Source organism: Protopterus annectens, chromosome 3.part0 (genome assembly GCF_019279795.1).
Source record: "Protopterus annectens isolate FY-2018-M chromosome 3.part0, PAN1.0, whole genome shotgun sequence".
Taxonomy (NCBI): Eukaryota; Metazoa; Chordata; order Ceratodontiformes; family Protopteridae; genus Protopterus; species Protopterus annectens.
Genome location: NC_056731.1, coordinates 107351039 through 107367027, shown reverse-complemented (window position 1 = coordinate 107367027; position 15989 = coordinate 107351039). Strand labels below are relative to the sequence as shown.

At 43.6% G+C, this 15989-nt stretch overlaps 1 protein-coding gene across 2 annotated transcripts in view; it reads left to right on the top strand.

Annotated features, from left to right (window-relative positions):
- The window catches only part of FAM126A (family with sequence similarity 126 member A), a 1303250-nt gene that overhangs the window by 248212 nt on the left and 1039049 nt on the right, over positions 1-15989 (top strand). The gene's annotated exons all lie outside the window — the stretch shown is intronic.

Below are 15989 nucleotides of genomic sequence, written 5' to 3'. Positions count from 1 at the left end.
TCTCAAAATGGATAGCCCACTGCATACGCTTTTGCTATTCCTTTCATGGCAAAACTGTTCCTACAGGCATTAGAACTCATTCCACCAGGGCCCCAACCACCTCTGCAGCCTTCCTCAGAGGAGTACCTACCAAGGATATTTTGGAAGCAGCCACTTGGAGTTCTGTGCATACCTTCTCCAAGCACTACAACCTACCATTATACTCCAAATCTAGAGCAGGCTTTGCCACTGCAGTCTTGCAGGGCATTTTGGCTCCTCCTAGTTCCAACTAGTGCCTACCACCCCTTTCTTAGCTTTGGGATTCTACCCATCTGTTATGACTGCAGCTGTATGCACGATGAACATAGTACAGTTTTGTACCTACCATAAATGTAGATGTTCGAGTGCTAATGCAACTGCAGTCCTGAAACGGTCAGGCAGGGCCAGCGGTGTATCGGTTTCGGCTGAACAGAGTCCTCGGTGCTTACATGTCAGACATTCACCATTGAACAAGTCTACTCCTGCCGGTGCCTGCAGCCAGACCCCATTAACCATGTCCATTAAGGGGGCTAAAGCTGCCAAACTTTAACAAAAGCTCCTCCAAGACTACCTCTCAGAGAGGGAGGCTGGCGCAGCACACCTCGATTCTCATAGCAGCAGAGGATCATCTCTTTAATAGAGGTTCTCTCAACCTCACCGGACAGGGGCTGTCTTCCACCACGAGGATTCTGATGCTGAAGAATCTATTCCCTCCCCTCCCCTCCTCCTTTCTCTTTCTTTTTTGGTGAGACACTGAGAGAACATGAGAAACATTTTCAATGGCAGGGCCAGGAATTTTCTATTCTAGAAAGAGATTAAGGACCTTTTTATTTACCTCAGCATGGGCCTTTAGCTATACCTCCTGTTTGAATATTGTATTGATGTGATGTGTGTGATGACAGCCCTGAGCCCCTCCTTCTCTCCCTCCTGCCCCCCCTGAAAAACTGTACAGGTACCGGGTCCCTCATTCTCATCTACACCTGTACAAGGCCCATTCTGCAGACTTGCAGCTGCTAAAAAAAACCTTCCTTCTTCCTTCTGAGAGAGTCTAGGAGATGGGAAAAGAAAGTTTATACTTCTACAACTCTTTCCATGAGGGCATTAAATTGTCAATTTCATATGATTCAGTACCAAGAGTATTTGTTAGATGAATTGTACTGCTAATAGGGAACAACACCACACATTATGTGGTACATACACAACAAAAGAAAGGCACATTTCCTACTCTCTATGCAGACTGGCTGAATCTATGGGAACTTTGGTGGACTCTCTTTCTTTCAGCTGAAGCTCTAACAGTTTATGCTTTCCCACCACTCATTAATGTCAAGTTTTTTGAGAAGAGATCAGGCAGAAGCCAAGAAGTGATGATTCTGTAAGCTCAGACTGGCCAAGGCAGCACTGGTACCCACTGTTGAAGTCTGCCTTAGAACAATTTCAGATCCTGCATCCCCAACTAAAAACCTTGCAACTTTCAGAAGAACAATCCTCTTTTATGCCAAAAATCCACAAAATAAAAACTTCTACACACTCTGGATATACACGACAAATTAAGCTGCTATTTGGATACATGGAGCTCCGTGCATATTGCCAAGCATTACAATTTACCTTTATACTCCAGATCCAGAGCAGGTTTTGCTACTGAGATTGGCTATGGTATTCTACCCATATGTTATGAAAAGTCTGGGTCTGGGGCCGGGCTGATGTCATTTTTCCCTGGCGTCAGAGCTTGGGGGGGGTAAGGCATCATCCAGGCCATTTTCCTCAGTTTTTGAAGCAAGTGGCGGTCGGTCAGATCCAGAGATTTAGCTACTAAGACTTCTAAAAAGCTAAGTACCCGTTGGGGACTTCCTTGTTTAGGCTCAGACCGCGGCTTCAGCTTATTTAGCCTGTTGCTCCTTCAAACCGGCGGACTTTCTTCCTTGCCAAAAATACCTCCGACACACGAGGCCAGAGAGGCCCTTCTCCCGGGGCTAAAAGCAAAAAAAAACAAAAGCCAGCAAGCAAAATCTACCTCTCAGAGGCCTTCCTCAAGTTCTACAAAGGCCTAGACTGAACCCCTGAATCTCTCTCTGATTTAACAGACCATCAGGAAGGACCACCTTCCTTATGAGGGGATGGATGCAGAGACTCTATTCCTTCTGGCTCCCCAGAGAATTTTCCCTTGGGGAGACTTTGCACTCAATGAGGGAACACTTTTCAATGGCAGGGTTTCAGTTTTTTCTGGATTCTAGGAAAAGACCCTTTTTTACACTTGCCACCAGCATGGGGCCTTTAGCTATACCACCTGTGCTTTCTGTTGTTTTCTCACCCTTGTATATAAAGCCCATGCTGCAGACCCAGAAACTATTTCACAGGGCCCAAGAGATGGGAAAAAAAGATTTATACATCTGCTACTCTTTCTGCCAGGGCTTTAAACTGTCAATTCCACATGATACAGTACCAGGAATATTTGTTAGATCAGCTGAATAAAAGCTTTCCTCTCCTGAACCTTTAGCCGTAAGTCCCTCAGGATTTGGTACACATCAGCTATGACTGGAGCAGTGATTGAAGGCATGCCTGGCTAAAGAGCAGAAGCCTTGCCACGTCAAGTCTAAACTCCTAGATGCTCCAGTGGAGAAACAAAGTTTATTTGGCTCTCCTGCAGAGGACATTCTAAAGAAAGTGGAATGGCAACCTGCCAACCAGAGATACCGCCACAGCTGCAACTACAACCACTTCGCTCCCTTGGGCGGAAAGTTGGCTTTATTTTCAAAAACTGGCATTTCATTACAAAGACAAATGGACATTAAGACAAATCAACAATTTACTTACCATCCATGGAACAAGACTATTCCTTGTACCAAGAAATATTCTCGACTTGTCCGCTCTAAACACATATCTCAAAGACACCTCAGATTTCTTGCAGGATCAGCCTGGCATCAGTAATTGCATTGCAGGCTTCAGGGAATTCAAATCTACCCATACCTGGACAACAAGACAAAACTAATAAAGGATTTGGCCTATGTCACAGGCCTTGGGATACACAGTCAACATCCAGAAGTCAAGACTAGTGCCATCCCAAAGGATAACATTTTTGGGTGCAGATCTGGACACAGTAACTCAGATGGCTTTTCTCACAGAAGAAAAACAAAAACATCTCCCAGTGTACTTCATGGTTTTGACAAGACAAACTCAGCTTACTGCAAGGAAAGTCCTGCAGACCCTGGGTTACATGGCATCCTGCATAATCCTGATCCCGCATGCCAGGCTACATATGAATGTATGGTCTCAACACAGACACAGTCTAGAAACCATGATACCAATCATTCCATGCCTGAAAAGAGTTCCTGTGGTGGGCTCAGGCCTGCCAGACCAACAGAGGGTTGCCTTTCAACAAACCACAACTGGAAGACAAGTGTATCCAAGGCTTATGGTCTCAGGACCAGCTGAATCTACACATAAATCTAAAGGAGATGCTGGCAGTGAAGCATGCAATCGAGGCATTCAAATCATTCCTCCAACAAGGACATCTGCTGATAAGGACAGACAATACCACAGTCATGTGGTACATCAACAAACAGGGAGGACGCATTCCTACCCTCTATGCAATGGATGCTGCATCCAGACATCTTCAAAATTATAACAAAGAAATGGGAATACCAGAGATAGACCTTAAGCCTCCCCACTCCAACCACCAACTGAACAAATTCTGCTCAAGAGAATACCATCCACAAGCCGTGGACTCCCTCTCTTTCAGCTGGAAGGCCTAACAGTTTATGCCTTTCCACCTCTCCCATTGATGTACAAAGTTCTACTGAAGATCAGGGAGGAACAGCCAAAGGTGATTCTGATAGCTCCAGACTGGCCAGGCAGCATTGGTATCACAACCTCATGGCCTCTACCAATGCAGAACAACTACAAGACCCTGCATCCAAACTTGAAAACATTGCAGCTAACTGCCTGGAAAATTGCTTAAAACAAAACCAAACTGTTTTATCTCAGAGGGTCAAGGACATTATCCTGGACCCTCCACAAGAAAAACATACTCAGCTAAATGGAAGAGATTCCTCATTTGGAGTGCATCAAAGGGTACAAATGTCACACTGGCAAACCTAGCACACATCCTAGAATACTTAGCAGAACTGCTCCACAATGGCCTGTCCTATTCTTCCATTAAGATTCATGCTTCAGCAATTTCAGCAGAATACAACATGGATCCTCCTATCTTTTCTCACCCTCTCCTCAGACAATTTTAAGAGGGATCAAAAATGTTAAACCTCAAAAACCCCCTCTGCCTGCATGGGATCTCAATTTTGTGCTGGAAAAATTAACACGAACCAGCAGCATCAGCAGACTTACAATTCTTATCTTGGAAAACTGCCTTCCTTCTAGCAATCACTTCAGCAAGAAGAGTATCCGAGTTACAGGCATTAATGGCAGTGCACCCTTTCCTTATTTTTCACCAGGATAGAGTGTCTCTGAGAACCAATCCTACTTTCATGCCAAAGGTGGTATCCAGGGTATCCTCACACCTTGGATGTACACAGAACAACACGCTACTATCTGGACAGAACTAAAACCAGCAGAAAAACTGACCAACTTCTGGTAGCATATGCAACTGGAGTGCAAGGAAAAGCAATTTCCAAACAGACAATTTCAAAATGGATAGGAAATTGCATTCGATTCTGCTACTCTTTTCATGGAAAGACAACTCCTGAAAATATCAGGCCTCACTCCACAAGAGCCACAGCCACCACTACAGCCTTCCTGGACATTTTAGAAGCTGCTACTTGGCATTACAATCTACCTTTATACTACAGATCGAGCAGGTTTTGCAACTGCAGTTTTACAGGGATCTTAACTACACCATCATTATCTTAGTACCTCCTCCCCCAGTTTGGCTATGGTATTCTACCCATATGTTATGACTGCAGATGCATCCTTGAAGGACATAGTACAGTTTTGTACCTACCATAAATGTGTAGGATGGGTATGCATCTGTGGTGCAATCCCTCCCTCCTTCCGCTAGCTGGTGGAATCTATTATGGTGTATTTGTTTGTATGTATATATGTATATATATATATATTTTGCTTGCTACTGTTTGGAATTTTCAACATTTATCCAAATTTAGCCTTCCTAGAGGGCACCTGGCATCTGGGGCAAGAAACACTGAGGAAAATGGCGTTGGCTGATGCATCAGCCAGACCCAGACTTTGGAGGGGAATCCGACCCCGCCGAAGGGCTGCCTGAGGCAGGACAACCCATATGTTGGACATCTACATTTATGGTAGGTACAAATCCCTCCTTCCCCTCTGTGGTATTCCTAGGGTGCTTACCCCTCCATTAGCTAGCTGGGGGAATCTGTAATGGTGTATTTGTTTTGTATATTTATGTATATGTATATATTTTTGCATTATGTTTGGAATTTTTTGGCATTTTTATCCAAATTTAGCCTTCCTAGAGGGCACCTGGCATCTGGGGCAAGAAAAACTGAGGAAAATGGCGTTGGCTGATGCTTTATACCCCCAGGCGCTCTGGCTGACGCGGAAACGACACGAGGCCGAGGCCAGACAGAGACTTTGGAATCGGCCGACCGAAGGGCTGTCTGAGGCAGGACAACCCATATGTTATGACTGCAGTTGCATATCTATCGGACATCTACATTTATGGTAGGTACAAAACTGTACTTTTCCCTCCCTCCTTCCCCTCTTGGGACAGGCATATAGGCTAACACATCCTCATACAACCTGATTGGGGTTTTCATTTATGATGTATTTGCTTGCAACTACTGTATTTTGATTATATAGCACTGCATTATCACACAATTTTATTATTGCCTTCCTTCTGGGGGCACCTGACATCTGGGGCAAGAAAAACTGAAGAAAATGGCGTCGGCTGGTTCCTTTATACCCCTGTCGCACTGACGTCAGGGAAGAAGCGACGACAACCGACGCCAGACCTAGACTTTGGAATTCGGCCGACCGAGGACCCGCCTGATGGCAGGAGAACCCATCTGTTATGACTGCAGCTGTATTAGCACTCGAACATCTACATTTATGGTAGGTACAAAACTGTACTTTCTCTGCACTGCCCTTTGGCTTGTCTACTGGCACCCAGGGGATTCACGAAGTGCCTGGCTCCAGTAATTGCTTTTTGCAAGCAAAGTATATTCAAATATATCCATACCTGGACGATTGCCTAATTCAGGCAGAAAACCAGGTCATTCTTCTAAAACATCTGGCGTTTGTAATAAAACTTCTAACCTGTCTAGGGTATACCATAAACGAAAAGAAATCTCAACTGGTACCCTCTCAAAAAATTACATTCCTGGGTGCAAGCTTGAATACATCTGCCCAGATGGCTTACCTTACGCCAGAAAAGCAAATTAATTTGGTGGCTTACTTCAAACAGGCGGCCACAAAAACCCTGCTAACAGCAAGGCAAATGCTGCAAGCCTTGGGGTTCATGGCCTCATGCATTCTTCTAATTCCATATGCAAAACTGCATATGAGGAAACTTCAGTGGTACTTAAACGTTTATGGAGTCAACATTGTCACAGCCTGGAAACAATGATTCCTATCATACCCTGCCTGCGCCTAGAGTTCCTATGGTGGGCAGAAGCCAGCCACCAAAACAAGGGACTGTCATTCACACCACCCCCTGCTGGCCAAACTGTAACTACAGACGCATCAGACTATGCATGGGGGGGGGGTTCATCTGGCAGGGAAGTGCATTCAGGGCAAATGGAACCCAAATCAAATGCACCTTCATATCAATCAAAAAATGCTAGCTGTACAGAATGCACTGACAGCCTTCAAGGATTACCTTCATCCAGGAAAATTACTGATAAAGGCCGACAACACCACGATTATGTGGTACATAAACAAGCAGTGGGGTACACATTCCTACCCCCTCTGCAGACTAGCCATGGCATTGTGGAGCACGACCTTGAGCTACCAAGTACAACTACAAGCTCAGTTCCTGCCAGGAAAGCAGAATGTTCTGGCAGATGTGCTAAGCAGAAATCTCATGGACCCTCACGAATGGAAACTGGAACCACAGATCAACATGTTGGGACACGCAAATGGGGGAGCCCAGACATAGATCTTTTTGCCTCACCCCAGAACTACCAGTTGGACAAATTTTGCACAAGAATTAATCACAAAAAAAGCCTGGAAAGTGGATGCTCTGTCCTTCAGCTGGAGAAACCTATCAGTCTATGCCTTTCCTCCTCTGCCTTTGCTCTCCAAAGTTCTACTAAAAGTCAAACAGGACAAACCAAAAATGATTTTGATTGCTCCAGACTGGCCTCACCAACACTGGTACCCACTCCTGTGCAGTGTGTCACACATTTCTCCGTTGCACCTCTCTCAGACACCTTCCTTACTGTCTCAGCAGGAGAACCAAATTCTACACCCTTCGCTCCAAACGTTGAATCTTGCAGCTTGGCTAATCACTTAAATTCACCCTTAGCATCCCTCAGCAAACCTGTGATGGATGTCATTTTGGAGGCAAGAAGACCTAGTACTAGAAAATCTTATGCTGACAAATGGAAAAGATTCTGTACATGGAATCAATCTCAAGGGATGAGCACAGCAGTTCCCAATTTACCTCAGATTTTGCAATACTTAATTGAGATGCTTCATAAGGGCCCGTCTTTTTCTTCCCTAAAAATCCTGCCTCAGCCATTTCAGCGCATTACAACACAGACCCTCCCCTCTTCTCTCATCCTCTTCTAAAGCAGTATCTCAGAGGGGCCAAAAACTTGAGACCACCCAGGAGAGCTCCAACTTCTGCCTGGGACCTTAACTTTGTATTGGAGAAACTCACTCTACCTTCTTTCGAGCCAGCTGCAACTGCAGACTTAAAATTTCTTTCCTGGAAAACAGCCTTCCTTTTAGCAATCACTTCAGCTAGAAGGATATCTGAATTACAGGCCCTTATGGTAGTGGAGCCTTTTATCATCATTCATGCGGACAGGGTGTCACTCAGGACCAGTCCATCATTCATGCCCAAGGTGGTATACAGTGTGGCTCTTAATCAGTCCATTCATTTACCAACTTTCTTTCCCAATCCACAGAACAATGGAGAGCGGATTCTGCATTCATTGGATGTACACAGACAACTTAGATTCTACTTGGACAGAACTAAATCCCGAAGAAAATCTGAACAACTGCTGGTAGCATTTGCTGCAGGGGCAGAGGGGAAGGCTATTTCAAAGCAAACCATTTCTAAATGGATAAGCCATTGCATTCATTTCTGTTATAAGCACCATGGAAAACCTATCCCCTAGGGGATCAGATCTCATTCCACCAGGGCTGCATCTACTTCAGCAGCCTTTCTCAGAGGTGTTCCTACCAGGGATATTCTAGAAGCTGCTACCTGGAGTTCAGTTCATACTTTCACCAAGCATTATCACTTACCAAATTTCTCTAAATCCAGAGCTGGCTTTGCCACTGCTATATTGAAGGGGCTTGTAGCTGGTCCTAATGCTGTATAAATCCATCCTCCCAACCTTAGCTTTGGGAATCTACCCAAATGCAACAGTGAAACATGATGAACATAGTACAGTTGTGTACACTTACCATAAATGTAGATGTTTGAGTGTATTCACTGTTGCAGTCCTGGTTACCCTCCCTCCAGCCCCGTTTTTTTCTTTTACTATACCTCTTCTTTCTTTTATTGCTCTTAAAAGCCCTTTTGATGTATTTGCTTTTGTTTGGAGGTATATTTTTGTGTTTCTTATTATATATAGATATATATATTTTGCTCCCCATTTGGGGGGCACCTGACATCTGGGGCAAGAAAAACTGATGTAATGGCGTTGGCTGCATGTTTTATGCCCCTGATGACCTGACGTCATGGAAGAAGGAACAGCAACCGATGCAGGACCCAAGACTTTGTTAATCAGGCCGACTGTGGGCAACCTGCCAACAGATTACCCCAAATGTAATGACTGCAGCAGTGAATACACTCAAACATCTACATTTATGGTAAGTGTACACAACTGTACTTTCCTGAACATATGTTGTGATTAATTTACTTACTAATGTTGTTGAGTCAGTTATTCCAATCTGTTTCTGGTAAATTTAAGTCCCCAGCTACTACTATTCTTCCCTCCTGTGCTTCATGCAAGAAATGTATGAATTCCTCAAGGTTATCAGCACTTGACTTTGGTGGTCTATACACTCCCAACAATTGTGTTCCAGGGTCATCTTTATTGTCACAGTTACTCAATCTGTAGTACTGGTGTTATTGAACATATAATGATCACTAGTCTCATAACTGTCTTTAATCCCTATCATAACACCTCTACATGATTTTTTGTTAGAATGCTTGTTACATTTATACCCTATGAGATCATATGGGCAAGTGCCAGCATAGGCAGCTGGAGTTTTCTAAAGAATAATATGCCTTTGAATATCAAACTGATTTATACAAGATGCTTGTGCTGCAAATGTATTTAAACTTTTTGAAAAGAGAGACCCAAGTGCATTATAATATTTTGGGCTTGAAGAGGTGCATTGAGTTGGACATTACTCTAAGGGGTCTCCGTTTTGTTAAAAACCCTAGTACCCCATTTGATGAGAACTGTCCTATGGACAAGCAATTCAGGGGGCGGTGGTTAGCAGCCTCCCATAAGTGTGTCTTGGAGTGGGTACAGATTTTATTGGAAAGAGATGAACTGAAACACAAAAAGCTTAAACAAGAACTGGCTACATTGTCGAACGCTATCACTAATTCTATCGGTGTGGTGAATGCCAATAATTTCTTAAGTAAGATTAATACTAAATTGAATGCATTAAAAACTGATTTGATTAACTATAGAAAAAGAAACTGGTGAGAGATGTTAATGACTATGACGGGGGTTGTGCCTTTGTTGCTTCATCCAATCAATGCAAGGGTAAATTGTGGAAACAGTATGGCGATCAGAAAAAGAAGTTTTCGGTTTCGTTTGCTTCTACAGATGGTTCAGGTTTAAGTGACAGTCAAGAAAATAGCGAAGAGAATTATCCACCTCTACCATGTCCGCAGCAGCCACGAGAACACCAGAATAGTTTTCGGAGTGATGGAGGACAACAACAACAGAGACAGAGACAGAAACGAAACAGGAATAATGCCCATAATGGGAACAGTTTCCACAATATTACAGAAATGAACATTACAACAGTAAGAAATTTAAATATTGAAACATGTATTGCTCAAAATTATGTTTCAAATGTAGTGAATTTGTCTAATTGTGACTTACCGCAAGAACAATGTGCAGTTTTAAGTTTGGGGTTAAAATTTATCCCGACTGTTATTCCACAGGTTCATGTTTTTAAACAAGAGCTTTTTAGATTTGTTCGTAAGTTGCATTGAAAATGTTTTTTCTCTAATAAAACAAATTTGAATGATAATGAAATTGATTTTACTGAACAGTCATCTGTTGAAAGTTTTTTTTTCATGCGATGAAGATAGTGAGCAGCAGTATGAGGATGACTGGATGTCTAATTTGAATGCCTATTGTTTGTTGAATGCCTCTAATATTCCAGTAGTTAGTAAATTTATACCTCCTTTTCAGAACCAGAACATCTTGCATTTTTACTCCATGGTTAGTTTTGACGGAAGCAATATATGTGATGAAGTGTTGAAAAATAAAAAATCTATAAGCTATAATTTAACTTATAGAGAATAAAAGGCACTAATGGAATTGCAAAACAACAAGGGGCTCGTAATCAAACTAGCGGACAAGGGTGATCGCATTGTAGTAATGAATGCTTTACAGTATCATAAAATGTGCATGGAACATTTCAGTAATGAAGGAACTTATGAAAATAGTGAAAAAAAGTGCCTTATGAGAGCAATGGACAAATATGATAAACTCCTACAAAAAGGTCTACGTCTAGGTTATTTTTCTAAGAAGGATTTGGAAAATAAGCTAGTTGTTAATAATAGAGAACCGGCAATATTTTTTTTTTTGTCAAAGATCCACAAGGATCTAAGAGAGCCCCCAGGAAGACCGATTGTATTGGCCTGTAGTTATTTTTTACATAATATGGGTCTATTGCTACACGAAACATTGCTTCCTTATGTAAAGAAGAATTTGTCTTATATTCAGGATAGCTCTGATTTTTTGACAAAAATTGCTGACATAGAGCGGAAAATGGAGATGTACTGGATTGTGTTGGATGTAAAGAGTTTGTATACATCGATTAAACATCATGATGGTATATCTGCTATAATGTATTTTTTGGGGGATAGTCCTCTTTCTACTTTTGTAGTAGAAATGGTAGATTTTTGTTTGCAAAACAATTTTTTTCTGTATAATCAGATTTATAGATAGAAAGAGGGAACCGCTATGGGGGCACCTTTTGCCCCCATGTATGCGAACCTCTTTGTCTTACTTTGAAACAATGTTTTTGGTTAGACAGGAATTTGAGACAGCATGTTAAGCATTATTTTCGTTATATAGACGATTTAATCTTTATGTGTGTAACAGGTGTTGAAAAGGTTAAAGAGTTTATATCTAAGTTGCACCAGAATCCGTTTAACCTCAGTTTTGATGGTTTACAACAAGGAAGTAGAGTGCATTTTTTAGATTCAGAACTGGAGGGTAAGGCAGATGGCACTATTGTGTATTTTCCTTCGGTAGATCCCTGTGCGGAACACCCTCCAAGTCCTTTCTTGGAGAGACACCCTTCCAGGTCTCCCTCCATTTTCTCTGACTGATCCACCAGGAGTCTAACTAAATTGGATATAATGAGGATGGTGGACGAGATCCTTGCGGTGAGAGGATTATCTTCAGCATCAGTTCCTAGCGCCTTTGCTGCTGGAACAGTGTCCACTTCCACCCTGGTTCTTCTTACTCCTCCGACTCCCACTTAGACATCGAAGCCCCTGGGGTTGATGGTCCCAACTTTGACTGCTTTGGTGCCAGTTAGAGCTCCTTCTCCAGCACCGATTGCTACCCTGTGTGCTTTGGGTGTGTCAGAACTGGAGCCGTAGCTTTGTTGTGGGTTCTAGGGGTATGCTTTTGTCTTCAGCCTTTTCAGAGTCATCCATGCCCATTGGTACTTCTGCTTTTGTAAGCTCGACCTCTGCTTCGGCCTTGGAGGAGGCTTCCTCTGTGCAGGGTGGGACCACGGTTCTGAAGGAGTCTGTTTCGGTTCGGGGCTCCCATCCCTGTACAGGGGGGCCTGCCTTCCAGGCCATGGAGAGGGCATTGTCCATTGCAAGCAGTCAGTTGTCTGCTCCATTGAACCAGTCCTCTAGCCTTTCCCCTTGACCAGAGCTCCCTCCAGGAGGGCTCAGAAGGCTCAGGATCTAACCACATTGGTTATGTCCCCCTTGGATCCCACTCAGGACCATCCCACAGAGTAGATTACTGCGAAGAGAAAGTGCAAGAGGAAGCTTGTGGACTCCACTGAGGAGTCACTCATGAAAGATGCTGATTTGGATGAGAGGGAAGGTTCTTCCAAGTCTCCCCCGATGAGGTTTCCTTCAGGGACATTATAGAGATCCTAAAACAGAGGGGTGACTGGACTTCCCTCTGACTTTCCTCAGGGGAATCCATATATCTTGAGGCTTTTCATTCCCAACCCTTCACCTCTTGCATTTCTCTACGCTTTGACAATCTCATCAAAACTGATTATCGGGCATGGAAGTTGCCTGATTCTGTCGAGCCAATCCCTGAGAGACCAGACAGCATATTGTCAGCCCCTGAGGGTCAACAATACTGGGCTAAGAGAATTCCAGTAGATGCCATGGTGATAGCAGCAGCCACTAAGAAGGAACTTTCCAACAAAAGTTCCACTGTCCATCCTAATAAGGAATCTGTGACTACGGATAGATTTGGGAAGCACATATATGCTTCATTGACCTTTCCCCTTGGGTCCTTGAACTACATGGCACATTTTACCAGGTTGCAGAGGGATCTGATTAAAGAACTGTCAGTCTGTCAGGAGCAGTAGCTGAAGGAGTAAGACAAAGTGAGTTCTCAGCTCGCCACCCTCTAATCGATATCCAACTCGTCCATGAGGCTAATTGCACATGCTGCTGAAGGGACAACGAGCACTGCGGGTTCAGGTGTAACCATCAGGAGAATGCTTGGATGTGCTTAATGCAAGTTTGTGGAGTCATTTAAGTCTTCTTTTGTCCACGCTCCGTTTGATGGAACATCCCTATTTGGTCCCAAAGTTAGAGACTCTAGCCAGATGTGAGAAAGATGGAAAGACTCTTTCTGTTGTAGGTGTATGCTTTTCCACTCCCCAGTGGCCTTATTCCAGGAACCAGTGGAGTGGGAGGCTATGGTTTAAAAAGTCCAAAGGGCCTTTCCAAGACTCGCATGGCAATGACTTCTCCGGGACAGAGGGGGAAGTAATAATAAAAGACACCGAGGAATAAGCAGTGGTGGCCCGCAGAATCAGGGTTCCAGGGTTTCTTTCTCTGGGTAGTCCTATTAGTGTTCCTGAAATTGATTGCTGTCCTCTGGAGGCAGTGTGTGTGTGGGGGGGGTGATTATCCCTGCACCAACATGCCTGGCTAAGTATATCAAAAGACTTTTGGATGCAGAGGATTATCACTGAAGGACACCATGTTCCCTTTTTAGTGCAACCAAAATCCCAGATGTTCCACCCAGTCAGGGAAGCAGCAGTCTTAGAAATTTAAAAACTGCTCAACAAAAGAGTTCTCCAAACAGTCCCACCAGACCAGATGAGATCCAGAATTTACTCAAAGTTCTTTTTAGTGCTAAAGAAAACAGGGGACTGGAGACCAATCTTGGATCTCAGCAGGCTGAAGAAATCAGTTTGGCAGACCAAATTTCGGATGGTCATGGTTCAGTCTATTCTTCCCTTCTTGGGAAAAGATGATTGGATGTGCTCTATAGGTCTTCAGGAAGCATATTACCATATAAAGATGGGCAAACGGTCCAGAGGATTTCTGTTCTTCAGGCTGGGAGTCGGTCACTATCAGTTCAGAGCACTGCCGTTTAGTCCCCAGGGTGTTCAAATGCATGGCAGTGGTTGTAGCTCATGTCAGACTGCAAGGATTCTGGGTGTTTCCCTATCTATATGACTGGCTCGTTACTGCTCCCACCAGGTTTCTTCTTGAGGAGGCTCAAGATCTAGGCATTACCATAAACTACGAAAAGACCAAGTTGCAGTCATGTCACCAATTAGTTCATCAGAGCAAGTATAAACACAATCCTGAGTGTCTCATCCCCTGCCCATAGAAAGACTACAAAGAATAAAATCACAAGTCAGCCAGATTGTTCGCAACAACAAAGTACTAGCAAGGCTTCTTTTTCAAGTCCTAGGATCGATGGCAGCTTCTATCACTCTAGTCCTCCTAGCGAGATATCACATATATGGTTCATATGGTTCATATGTTAGTACTAAGCTAACTGCCCTTGCGAGCCATTTTAAGCTTAGCCAACTATCTCTTATGAGACTCAAACCCTGCACCTTGTGCTTGCAAGGCAAACACCTTAACTATTAGGCCACCATCCCAACCCAATGCAAATCCTTTAGTAGTTTCTAGCATCTCAGTGGTCCATGTTAGATCAGCCATTGTCTCATTTGATCACATTACCAACTGGTGCAAACAGGACCTGCATTGGTGGTTTCATTCCAATGAAATTTTGATGGGCCGTCTCTTTTGTTCCTTCTCAACCCCAAGCCATAGTGACCATGGACACATCCTGGATGGGGTGAGGGGACATTATCTGGGAAAAACGGTCCAAGACAGTTGGTCCTATTTGGAGGCCAATTTACATAGTGTTCTAGAGATGAAGGCAGTGCTGTTAGCATTGCAAACATTCCACTCAACCCTTCCCTTTGGAACAATTGCAGTTCAAACAGACAACATGGCAGTAGTCTGGTAATCAATAAATAAGGGGAACCAGGTCCTATCCCCTTTATCGAGAATCCCTCAGAGTTTGGCAATGGGCAGTTTCATTTGACCTCTTTCTCATTACAATGCACATCCTGAGGAACTCCAGTGTGATTGTGGACAGACTGAGCAGATGTATCTAATGCCTCACAAGTGGTCTCGCAACTAGTCATTGGTGGAAAAGATATTTCGCCTATGGGACCAGCCTTGCTGCAACCTATTTGCATCCCCTCTGAACAGCAGGTGTAGCAGCTACTTCACCCTTATCCCCCCCCAGGGAAGTTACTAAGAGAGATGCTCTTCTCCAAGACTGGCCTCCCAGTCTACTCTCTGCATTTCCGCTGATTCCCCTTGTATCCCAGTTTCTAAAGAAAGCCATCAGGTTGAAGAACAAGATAATCCTCATTGCTCCATTCTGGCCTCGACAGTTCTGGTTTCCCTTTCTTTGGCCTCACCTAATTCAGAAACCTTTGAGTCTGGATCCAACTCTCGACCTACTGTCCCATTCGGGTGGGTTGATTCATCCGAATGTACAGAACCTTAAGCTCACAGCATGGATTCTCCAATTTCCATGATTATCAGGCATTCCCCTCTTAGTTCATCAGCTCACAGAGCTGTTCTGGCTAGTCATAAACCCTCAACAAGAAAAGTTGTACCTCAGCAAATGGCACATATTTTCTAAGTGGATGTCCAAGTTAATACTGACCCATATTTGGCTCCAGTCAATAAGGTTCTAAAGTTGTTGACATTAAATTTTGAAGCAGAAGCATCAGCATCTATCACTCCAGTGCATCTGGGTCTGAGTGGCTCATCCCAAATGTCCCATAAGCTTTGCAAAGCCTTTTTGAAGGGATCTATGATGTTCAGACCTCCATGTAAGGAACCATCTGCACCTTGGGACCTAAATTTAGTTCTCCAATCCCTAGTTTGTGCTTGTTGAACCTTTGGAAAAATGGGATGTAAAATTCCTCTCTTGGAAAACTTTGTTTCTGGTGGCCATAACCTCAGCCAGGAGAATTTGAGATTCAAGCTTTATCCTGGAAACCTCCTTTATATAATCTTTCATAAAGACAGGGTTTCATTGAGAACTAATCCTTCCTTTCTATGTAAGGTAGTT